This window comes from Anolis carolinensis, chromosome 2, assembly GCF_035594765.1.
Source record: "Anolis carolinensis isolate JA03-04 chromosome 2, rAnoCar3.1.pri, whole genome shotgun sequence".
Lineage (NCBI taxonomy): Eukaryota > Metazoa > Chordata > Lepidosauria > Squamata > Dactyloidae > Anolis > Anolis carolinensis.
The window spans coordinates 134704763-134717585 of NC_085842.1; the positions used below are offsets into that span (position 1 = coordinate 134704763).

The window sequence follows — 12823 nt, forward strand, 5'->3', positions numbered from 1 at the left end:
TATTTATTTACTAGCTTTGCCCGGCCATGCGTTGCTGTGGCTTATGGGAATAATTTGTTGGCCAGGTGGAATAGCATTGAATAGACTTGCAGCCTCAAAGCCTGGCCATTTTCTGAAGTAGCTGGAGTAGCACCCTCAGTCAAAGAGCCGCTTTGAAGCCTGGCTACTTCCTTAGGAGGGGAATCCTTTTTTGGCCAGGTTGAACTGCACTTGAATAATCTTGCAGCTTAAAAGCCTGGCCGCTTTCTACATAGGGCATCCTTTCTAGGCCTGGTTGTATGGCACACAGTAGCCTTGTGGCTTCAGAGCTTGGGGGTTTTCTATCTAGGGGAAATCTTGGTTGGCCAGGTTGAATAACACTGAATAGTCTTGCTGCTTGCAAGCCTGGCTGCTTTCTACCTTGCAGAATCCTTGGTTGGCCAGTTTGAATAGCAATGAATAGTCTCGGTGTGGCAGGTATGAATGCTGTAATTAGGCACATTGATTAGCATTTAATGGTCTTGCAGCTTCAAAGCCTGTTTGCTTCCTGCCTGGGGGAATACTTTGTTGGGAAGTGTTAGCTGGCCCTGATTGTTTCCTTTCTGGAATTCCCAATTTCCCTGCTTTCAGAGTGTTTCTCTTTATTTACTGTCCTGGTTTTAGAGATTATATTGTTCTTTATTATTATACCACAGTAAGTATTTCATATTACAGTAGAGTCTCAGTTATCCAACATTCGCTTATCCAATGTTCTGGATTATCCAACGCAGTCGGCTTTAGTAGTCAGTGTTTTTGTAGTCAATACAATGTTTTCAATACATTGTGATGTTTTGGTGTTAAATTCGTAAATACAATAATTACTACATAGCATCACCATGCATTGAACTACTTTTTCTGTCAAATTTGTTGTATAACATGATGTTTTGGTGCTTAATTTGTAAAATCATAACGTAATTTGACGTTTAATAGACTTTTCCTTAATCCCTTCTTATTATCCAACATATTCACTTATCCAACGTTCTTCCGGGGCGTTTATGTTGGATAAGTGAGACTCTACTGTTTATTTATAATCTTACATTATCTGCTTAGAACTGGATTATATGAGGCTCCTTCTACACAGCTGTATAAAATGCACACTGAAGTGGATTATATGGCAGTGTGGACTCAAGATAATCCAGTTCAAAGCAGATAATATAACATTATAAATGGGTAATATAGCTGTGTGGAAGCGCCTTGAGTCTACACTGCCATATAATCCAGTTCAAATCAGATAGTCTGTATTTTATAGACAGTGTGGAAGAGGCCTGATTGAAGCGGCCCTGGGCGCCATTAAATGGCTGAGTGGGTTGCTAGGAGACAAAGTGGGCGGAACTTAGCCTTCTAACTGGCAGCAATGGGAAAAAACAATTATTCCTCTCCCTCTAATTAGGACTTTATTTTTCTTGTTTTTTTGATGTCTAAACACAGCAGGGATGACCATGTCTTTTGTGGCCAAGTTTCGTGGGTTTTGGGTGCTTAGTTTCACTGTTTACTTTAAGTTAGAAATAGTCAGAACATCTATATATATATAGATTTATATATTTGCCCCCTTGCTGCCCCCTTGCTTCATGTCTGCCATGTTGATCTGGCTGCCTCTGCTCCTGCAGCCAGGGAAGAAGGAAGGCCACACCGCCCGGTAAGTGAGCGAGGGAGGGAGGGTGGGTGAGAGAGTAAGGGCGGGCGGCAGCGGCGACTGGAGCCTGGAAGAGGTGGCCAAGCTCCTGTTACTGCCGCCGCTCCAGCTGGCCATGGCGGGAAACGTGGAGGACTCAGAAGCGGGCGCGGGACTCGTGGAGGACTCCTCCCGCTCTTCCGAGTCCTCCACGTTTCCCGGCGTGGTCAGCTGGAGCGGCGTCAGTAACAGGAGCTTGGCTGCCTCTTCCAGGCTCTTGCCACCGTTGCCACTGCCCTCACTCTCTCATCCACCCTCCCTCACTCGCTCGTTCACTTACCGGACGGAGTGGCCTTCTTCCCTGGCTGCAGGAGCAGAGGCAGTCAGAGCAACATGGTGGGCACGGAGCAAGGGGCCCACCGGTGCTGGTAGGAAAAGCTTCAATATAATGTATAAATATTAAAATTAAAATAGTGTCCCTAGTTTGCGGATTTTCACTTATCGTGGGTGGTCCTGGAACGTAACCCCCGTGATAAGTGAGGGAACACTGTATTTGTGTAGAATGCAGATGGCTATCTTGTGGTCTCAAAGTATTTTGAACTACAACTCAAGACAGCATAACAATTTTTTTATTACTGTCCTCATAGCAGCTTGGGTGTGTGTGTGTATCTATGTATGCAACATCATCATCATTGTTGTTGCAGAGATTGTGATAGTTGCCAAAGATTAGGCAGGGACATATGAATTGGACTGAATATAAATCTAACGACATAGGATCTTTGTGGAAGAATTTCACAGCGGTGCTGCATCTAATCCAGTTTGATGGTGAAGATGTTTTCACTTGGATAAGGTATGCAATTGGAAAAGAAACATACAGATAAATGGAGACATGAGAGAGAACCGGAGATGCTGATGGGTGAAAAGAATGAAATAAAAGTTTTTAGTTCACAACTTCCTCTTGAATCTAGATAGCCAATGAGAATTCTGTTGCCTTTGATTCTGCAAACAGGTTAGATGAAGGCATTTATTTGTGAATGCATCTGGGAATTAAGTTTTACTCATGATGCTGTCTCCATGGCTCCTTGGTCTGAATCTTTCCAGCAAGTTGAATTTATTTGGAATTTTCTTTGGAACAGTAGGACTATGGCAGTATTTGTTCAGAGTTTATACTTTGTTTGCTATACTGTAGTGTCCCAAACACACAATTTATTAAGATCCTTTATATGATCAGTGTGGCTTGTGAAAATTATAGAGGAGCTCAGTTTGTAAGTCAAGTTTTCCAAGTGCCGGATAGGAGAATGGGTACATGGCTAGTAGTATGAAAGCAGGCCTCTTATCAGATGTATGAGATCTAGCTTGTCATTACTCTCTTGAGAGAGGTGGCTTATCTCTGATTAAATTATCGATCATACATTCTTGCTGAAAGAGGGAATGCAACTGCCAAGTTGTCTTCATGTCTCATGTCATGTTTTTTTAAAATGAGATGTGGCAGAGATCTTGGATTAAGAGACAGATTACATATGTGTATTTGCAATAGTCTTCTGTTCAGTCCCACATTTTCTTCTCAGTGCCTCTCTCTCACACACAAAATGGCCATTTCCTCTCTGGGGGAGAACAAGGAGAACAACTGCAAAAGTGTTGCACTGTTTTCAGTATAGCTGGATACTCAACAGTTGCATCATCCTCAGCGGGCTGCAGAGGACCCTTTGGAAATCCCAAGGAATGCCTGTCACTGCCATCCAGTTGCAGGAACATAGTTAGGTGCTTCTCTGTTTCTCCTCTCACTACTAGCTAAAAAATTGCTATGCTTAGTAGAAGGTTCTTTAGCAGGAAAAAGATGTGGTTTGGGGAGAGAATTTTGGTTGCTGTGTGACTGGTATAGAATTCCAACATTCACAAAGAACAAAAAGGAAGTTACAACGGCATAAGGTAGACTGCTTCCATTGTAACTCACAAACTGTTGCCAGCCATGATTTGACAACTGCTGTTATGTGACATTGGAGGGCATTTGCTAGGTCATCCAGAGAATGCAGGAGTGAGTTGTGGGGAGGGTAATGTAAATTAATATAAAAAAGGAAGAACAAGGAAACAGTAGGACCTTTGCATGGAGAAGGTGGTGAAATGCTAACAGGGAATAGGGAAAATTCAGAGCTGCTCAACACCTTCTTTGCCTCAGTCTTCTCCCAAAAGGAAATCAGTGTTCAACCTGGGCAATAGGGAGCAGAGAAGGTAATAGGGAAAATGCAATTCTAGACTCCACAGCCAGATGAACTGCATCCAGGCGTATTGAAGGAACTAGCAGAAGTCATTTCAGAACCACTGGCAATAATCTTTGAGAATTCTTGGAGAACAGGAGAAGTCCCAGCAGACTGGAGGAGGAAGTTTAACCCTTCACATTCTACTGAGCAAATGCTGAGTCTAGTGCAGATTCTGAGTCTTTACAAACTGCACTCAAATAATTAACTTCTAGCCAGCCTTACATTAATATCAGGAAAAATTCTGGAGTGAATCATTAAGGAGGCACTCTGTTATCACTTAGAAAAGAATGCTGTGATCACTAAAAAAGTCAACATGGATTTCTCAAAAACAGGTAATGATAGACTAATCTTACCTCTTTTATCAATAGATTTACAATCTTGGTAGATGCAGGAAATGCTGTGGAGGTAGCGTATCTTGATTTCAGTAAAGCCTTTGACAGGGTCCCCCATTACCTTGTTGCAACAAACTAGTCAAATGTGGGCTAGGCCATACTACTGTTAGGTGGATTTGTTATTAGTTAAGTGACTGAACCCAAAGGGTGCTCACCAATGTGTCTTCTTCATCCTAGAAAGAAGTCACGAGTGGAGTGCCACCTGGGCCCAGTTCTGTTCAACATCTTTATTAATGATTTAGAGATTAAGGGAAGTCATGGTGCCTTTCTAATCTACTTTGGTTAGACCTCACCTGCAATACTGTGTTCAATTCTGGGCACCACAGTTTAAGGGCGATATTGACAAGCTGGAATGTGTGCAGAGGCGGGCGATTAAAATGACTAAAGGTCTGGTGACCAAAGGTCCCTATGAGGAGCAGCTTAAAGAGCTGGTTATGTTTAGCCTGTAAAAGAGAAGGATGAGAGGAGACATTATTGCCATGTTTAAATATTTGAAATGCTGTCATGAGGAAGAGGGAGCAGGCTTATTTTGTGCTGCTCTGGAGACTAGGACTCGGAACAATGTGTTCAAATTACAGGAAAGGAGATTCCACTTGAACATTAGGAAGAACCACTGGACCCTAACAGCTGTTCAACAGTGGAACTATTCCTTGGAGTGTGGTGGAAGCTCCTTTTTTGGAAGCTTTTAAACATAGGCTGGATAGCCCTCTGTTGGGGGTGCTTTGCTTATGCTTTTCCTGCATGGCAGCGGGTTGGACTAGATGGCCCATTTGGTTTCTTCCAACTCTATGATTTTAATAGGGTTGGGAGATAATATCTCTCTTCCTGGTATGTGTCTGTAGTGAGTTTACTGATGGCAGATGAAAGAGGATGTGGCTAAAGTAGTTGATGTATTTCTGTCCCTTTTCTTCAGAAAACTCCCTTTTTGCACAATATGCAGTGTATCATCTGCTTTGGAACAGGGCAGTGTGGAACAGCATTAAACATGCAGGGGACGATCAGTGGCAAGCTAACTACTGCAAAGGATGCAGAATTCTGCAATACAGGATCACCATATAGAGAGATCCCAACCCCCCTTTTGTTTTGTCTTCATTCCTGAACAACTGACACAAGCAAGAAGAACAGTAGTGACAAGTTTGTGACCATCCAGATTTATTTGGACTATGACTTCTATCAGTCTAACTAACAGCTAAGAGTGATGCTGTGAGTGGCAATCTGAAAATGTCTGGAATGCCATGATTTTTTATCTGCTGCTCTATAGCATCCCTTTTTAAAGGAATCTTGAAATTCTTCCTTTAGCAAACATAGATGTAGATTATGGTTTTATTATACTCATGACCCCCTTTTTTCTCTTTCTCTCTTTTTCTTCCACTCTCTCCCATTCCACCCAGTGATTCATTATATTATATTAAAATCCCAGAGTATAATTATTACCTCACAAGAGGTGATTGTAGGTATAGAACTTCACAAGTAAAAAGTAGAATTAGTAAGAAATCTGGGGTGAAGGGGGAGATCTCCCGATACTGTTTTTATTTCTCTGCTTTTTTTTTTTACTTACCATGTTCGTGTATCTAGGTATGCTTTGTGAAATACTCAATAAAGATCATTAAAAAAAACAACACTCACAACTAAAAGAGCCTTTCCGCAGCCAACATTCTAGACATGTGGGACTCCAATTCCCACCACCTCAATACTAGTCATGTTGGCTTGGAATGGTGGAAGTTATAATCTAACGCATATAGAAATACAGAGCAATACAGCTTGATCTATTTGCTGTTTGTAAAGACTCAGAATCTGCACTAGACTCAGCATTTGCTCATAGAGTGTGATTGCGTATGTGCATTTACCACAGCAGGGTAGCTTTTTTACTTTGAAATCTTGATGGGTGGGAAAAACATAGTAGTACAGTATCTCTGTCTGGGTAGTTGACACACTTTGCCATTGAATTATGGACTTCTTCTGCCCTACTAATCTAAGAGGAGTAGACGCCACATTCCAATAAAGATAACCAAGCTTGCTAATAATGAATGACCTAGTTTGGTATTGATCAGTATGAGACATGTGGTAATTACTACATGTAGGAATGTTTTCATAACCTCAGACAGGGATATGGTGTGTGTGTTTGTTTCAGAACCACTGAAACGTAAAAATGCTTATGCCATTTTACAGCATTGAGCAAGTCTTTATGAAGACAAAAGCACTTTGCTATTACTTAGGTCAACAGTACTCTTGACATGAGTGGCTGACTCATACTTTATGCAATAATTTGTTTTCCACAGCAAAAGTAGCAATTGCAAAATGTGTGTCACTATATATGCTGGTATCTGGAAGTCAAAGGTGTTCTTCAAGATACAAAGTATAAAATAGTTCTTGCTTTATATGATCAATTACTTGTAGTATGCCTTTGCTCTACATTGTAGAGTGAATCATGCTTCCCCCCCCTATCTACACTGCTGGCCTTTTACGTTGTACTTATTCCAGACAGGCTAGCTTTGCCATCAATTTCCTGTCATAAATCCTAAATTTGCCATTCTGAAATTATGTGTTAACTTCAGGTAGATTTTTCTCTCAATTTTATGCCTTGTATGGTTTTTCCCACTGTTGACAGCATTTGCATGTGACAAGTCATGATGTGGTTATTTGAAATTTGCCATCTTGTGATGTTGAAATCTGCTTCTGCTAGCCAGATGCACACCACAATCTGAACATATATCTTACTATTGGCTTATGAATTCTAGTTTGTTTTGATATCTGAACCTCAAACTGTAGCTTGTTTCCCTAGCTGCATACCCTGAAACAAGAGCTGGCAGAAAGGGCAGGGCACAAACTGACTAGAAGTTGGTCAGAGAAGTTAGATCTTTTGGTTTTCCTTTTTGTTTTAAGCACCAAACTATGATTAAAATAAACCATGGCTTATCTAAAAGAACTTATTCATTGACTCCTTGCCCTCAGTACCCACTTTGCATTTCTCTTTTGCCAGAACAGAAAGTCCTTTATTTCAGGCCTTCTAGGGCCCTTCCACACAGCCATAAAACCCAAAATATCAAGGCTGAAAATCCCACAATATCTGTTTTGAACTGGGTTATCTGAGTCTACTCTGCCATATATCCCAGCTCACAGCAATGTGGTATTTTATTTAGCTGTGTGAAAGGGGCCCTAGTTATCATTCAGTGGCAAATTTTGGTCTGAGCTTTTCAGACTACAGGTGAGGGATTTTCTCAATTACAGAGTGTTTCAAAATGATGGACCCAGCTTCAAAGAAGTATGTTTCATGATGGCAGCATGTTACAATTACTCAAAAAGTTGCAAATGGTTTAATGAGTTATAAAGTTATCATATTGTATTAGCCATTCTGAGCTCTAAACAAATCTTAAAAAGTAACTCAGCAAAGGGAGAGTATCTCATCAGGACTTACGTTATGAGGTTGCCTCTTGCGAATGGCTGAGTCTAGGAGCTGTTTGTGGGCCAGGAGAGGCATCTAGCAGGAATCATTTGAAACTCTGTGCCCTATTCTTTTAAGTGGTAAGAGTTGTGTTCATGGGCAGTTAATAGTGGCAGAGGTGTAGTGATTTCAGTTTGGATCCATCTTTTTGAAACACCCTGTATATCTCTCCCATTCACTCCTTTAGGTAATAAAAACTAAACAACCGTCCACTAGGAACACAAGGCCTGGGAGAAAGTTACAACTTACTTCTCAGAACGTATCTCCCCCTATGGGCCATCCCGCAGATTAAGATCTTCGAGTGAGGCCCTGCTCTTGGTCCCGCCGCTGTCACAGGTGGAGTTGGCGGGGACAAGAGACAGGGCTTTTTCGGTGGTGGCTCCACGGCTGTGGAACTCCTTGCCAAGGGAGATTAGGAAAGCCCTCTCACTCATGTCTTTCAGGAAACAGCTGAAGACCTGGCTGTGGGATCAAGCATTTGGCCCATCCTAAGATATGAGCTGATATGACCTGATGAATTAATATTAATTTGAACACAGGCTGCCTCTGACTTTGGCTTGAAACTTCCCTTTTTGTAATGTCACATGGTTTTAGTTGTTTTCATTTGATTTGGATACTGGCTTTTATTTGTGTTTTATGTTTGGTTTTTCTACGTGTTGTGTTATATGTGGCATTTAATTCTGCCATTATGTAAGACCGCTCTGGGTCCCCCTGGGGGAGAAGAGCGGTATATAAATTAAACAAACAAATAAATACAGTAGAGTCTCGCTTATCCAACATAAATGGGCTAGCAGAACATTGGATAAGTGAAAATGTTAGATAATAAAGAGGGATTATGGAAAGCCTAATGTCAAATTACATTATGATTTTACAAATTAAGCACCAAAACATCATGTTTTACAACAAATTGACAGAAAAAAGCAGTTCTATACACGGTAACATTATGTAGTAATTACTATAGTAACGAATTTAGCACCAAAATATTGCAATATATTGAAAACATTGACTACAAAAACATTGACTACTAAAAGGCAGACTGCATTGGATAATACAGAACGTTGGATAAGTGGAGGTTGGATAAGCAAGACTCTACTGTAAATAAAGTTTCTTGTTTAGCCTTGAGATTCTAGTCTTCAGTTACTTTGAAGTCTTTGCAAGGGAGAAACATCCAGTCCCATGCATTCTTATTTGCCATCAGAAGTTGTGCTAACCAGGTTACAGTTTTCTACCTGGATGAATTGCTCCTTTTTGGGGGATGAAAAATGCTGGTGTGAAAAAAGGGTAAGGTCCTTCTGTTCCTTTCTAGTATTTCCATTCTGACTTAATGTTAAAGATTAACTGTTGATGTATACTGCGTATATTTAAGATGTGTTTTAAAATGCTAGACTTGTTATTTTATGGTGTAGACCAGTGGTTCTCAACCTGTGGGTTCCCAGGTGTTTGGGCCTACAACTCCCAGAAATCCCAGCCAGTTTAGCAGCTGTTAGGATTTCTGGGCGTTGAAGGTCAAAACATCTGGGGACCCACAGGTTGGGAAACACTGGTGTAGACCATAGGGATAATAAAATAAGATGTAGGTGGTATTTGGGAGGGGAGTTTCAGGAAGCAGTTCTGTACCTTCCAGGTCATTGCGTAGGCTGAGATTTTGAATATGTGTTCCCTAGTTTCTGTCATCTGCACAAATCCATTGGAGAAGCTGCAAACACAAAAGAACAAGAAAACAAATATCCTAAGAAGTCAATCAGAAATTTCTGAAATTTACTTTGGCTAATTACTGTATCCATACCTTTTAGAGTCTGTTATTTTTTTCTTCCATATAGCATACTTCACAGTCAATCTGAAAGTGGCAGAAAGAGTGCCCTTTTTGTATGTTCATGTCAAGGCAATAGGATAAGCAAATCACTACTCTTCAGAGTTTTGGGGTGAAACTGTCACCTTCCTGCAAAACCTCTCCCGTGCGTGTGTGTGTGTGTGTGTGTGTGTGTAGGGTGATGTTTTTCTCAGACCTGGAAACCTCCGGTAGTTTTGTAGTAAACCTTTCTCTCCATGGAACCAGAAGTCAACTTCTTCTTTTGATTCCCTTTGCTTCCTCAGTATTTGCGTTTTCAGAGGTAATGTAGCCATGGTACGTCTTAGAAGAGATAAATCATTCTGAATTCCTGGAACTTGTCTACACCAAAGTGACACATAGATAGCAAGTTCTCTTTTGATGCTCTTCCTCCTGTCTGTCTTAATCCTGATGCTTCGTGCCTTTTAAAGCAATGCAGTGGGATTTCAGTTCCTGTTTTGAAACATGCCTTCATGTTAACATGTGTGCTCAGACCAGGCATTTAGGAGATCTGATGAAATCTCCATAATTAGATTCTCTGTTCTTGGTAATTGTATTTTCTTTGTAATCGATCTGTATTGTGTGAGGGGAGACACATAGAAATTTTCAACATTGAGTGTAGTAAGTCCCATGGACAGCTATTGCCCTCATTTGTGACACACAACACAATGAAAAATTAATCCCATTATGGGATGGATTGAATTCAGTTTTGCTATTTCTTATCTGTTTCACAGTTTTCAGATTTTGTTTCTAGAGTACAGTATATCTTATTACAAGTTCTTCATGTAAAGTTTTGTTAAAAGGTTTGTATATCCGACGTTGAATATGCTGTATTTATGTCTGTATATTCAGTGTTTATACAATAGTTTGCATGTATTGATGTGCTGTATAATACTTGTACAAACCCTGTACTGTAATTAATAACACTTTATATATACAAAATGTTTTATACTGTGTTCCTTAAATCCAGTGTGTCTTCCCTTTACCTTTCTAATTTATTTCTCCATACTACTCCCTTAACCTCTCTTAACTAATGTTTTCCCATTTTTCACTTGCTGTTGCACCTGACCTGAGGATTTGGGGCCTGTTTTCTGTACAGTTTAACAAAGATCACTCCACATTGAATCCAGTGCCTGAAATAAACTTTCTTTGCATGTTCACATGGCCTTACATTCCAAAAATAGATGTAGTATTATTACACTGTTATCTATATATATAAAAGAGTGATGGCATCAGGGCAGTGGACAAAACAACAAAACTACAGGCCCCCCAACCTCGAAATTTGACAACACAACCCATCATCCACGCCTCTAGGTTGATACAACAAAAAGAAAAGAAAAATAAAGTCCTAATTAGAGGGAGAGGAATAATTGTTTTTATCCAATTGCTGCGAGTTTAGAGGGCTAATCTCTGCCCACTTCGTTGCCTAGCAACCAAGGGACAGCCAGGTTTCAGTTAGGGGACAGGCCGATGTAGGCCTCGCTTAGACTTCTTCCACAGATTATCTGATTTGAACTGGATTATATGGCAGTGTAGACTCAAGGTCCTTCCACACAGCTATATAACCCATTTATAATCTTATATTATCTGCTTTGCACTGGATTATCTTGACTCCACACTGCCATATAATCCACTTCAGTGTGCATTTTATACAACTGTGAAGAAAGGGCCTCATATAATCCAGTTCTGAGCAGATAATATAAGATTAGAAATATACAGTAGACTCTCACTTATCCAACGTAAACAGGCCGGCAGGATAAGTGAATATATTGGATAATAAGAAGGGATTCAGGAAAAGCCGATTAAACATCAAATTAGGTAATCGTTATACAAATTAAGCACCAAAACATCATATTATACAACAAATTTGACAGAAAAGGTAGTTCCATGCGCAGTAATGCTATGTAGTAATTACAGTAGAGTCTCACTTATCCAACACTCGCTTATCCAACGTTCTGGATTATCCAACGCATTTTTGTAGTCAATGTTTTCAATATATCGTGATATTTTGGTGCTAAATTCATAAATACAATAATTACTGCATAGCATTACTGCGTATTGAACTACTTTTTCTGCCAAATTTGTTCTCTAACATGATGTTTTGGTGTTTCATTTGTAAAATCATAACCTAATTTGATATTTAATAGGCTTTTCCTTAACGCCTCCTTATTATCCAACATATTCGGTTATCCAACATTTTGCCAGCCCACTTATGTTGGATAAGTGAGACTCTACTGTACTGTATTTACAAATTTACCAGTAAAATATCACAATGAATTTGAAACACTGACTACAAAAACATTGATTATGAAAAGGCAGACTGTGTTGGATAATCCAGAACATTGTATAAGCGAATGTTGGATAAGTGAGATTCTACTTTGATATGAAATAATTTCTAGGATAGAATAATGCAGAACAATATAATCTCTAAAACCAGGACAGTAATAAAAAAATAAAGAAATAAAGAAAGTAAATAAAGCAAGGAAATTGGAAATTCCACAAAGGAAACAATCAGGGCCAGCTAACACCTCCCAAGAAAGGATTCTTCCAGAAAGGAAGCTGAGAAGGCAGTGAAGCACTATGTATTATTACTATCATTACTATCCTTATTATTATTATTATTATTATTATTATTATTATTATTATTATTGTGTTGCGGTCAACCGTGAAAATGAATACAATCTGGCTCCAAGTATTCAAAAACACTAAAATCAGAATATATAAAAATTAATGTGGTATAATAAAACAGAACAATACAAGCTCTAAAATCAGAACACTAAATAAAGAACAACACTCTGAAAATAGGGGAATTCCACACAGAAAACAATCAGGGCCAGCTAACACCTCCCAACAAAGGATTCCCATCATCAAAGTCTGACCAATCCTCTGTTTTCTCAGGGCCACAGACAGTAGAAGCATATAAAATATCGCAAACAACACCACTCTGAAAACAAGGTAATTCCAGACAGGAAACAATCAGGGCCAGCTAACACCTCCCAACAAAAAAATCACTCAGGGAGGAAACAGCTAGGCTTTAAATCTGCAAGGCCATTACATCCTAATCATTTTTCCTAATTGCAGCATTCATACTTGCCTCCAACAGACAAAAAAACCAAAACAATCAGAAATATTGTATATTCACAACCTTTAGGAAATAATATCCCCTGATGGCACAGCATGTTAAAGCGCTGAGCTGCTGAACTTCTGGACCGAAAGGCCGCAGGTTTGAATTGGGGGAACTGACAGAGCCCCCACTGTTAGCCCCAGCTTCTG

At 39.8% G+C, this 12823-nt stretch overlaps 1 protein-coding gene across 2 annotated transcripts in view; it reads left to right on the top strand.

Moving 5' to 3' along the window:
• The window catches only part of tmem94 (transmembrane protein 94), a 129054-nt gene that overhangs the window by 13700 nt on the left and 102531 nt on the right, over positions 1–12823 (top strand). The gene's annotated exons all lie outside the window — the stretch shown is intronic.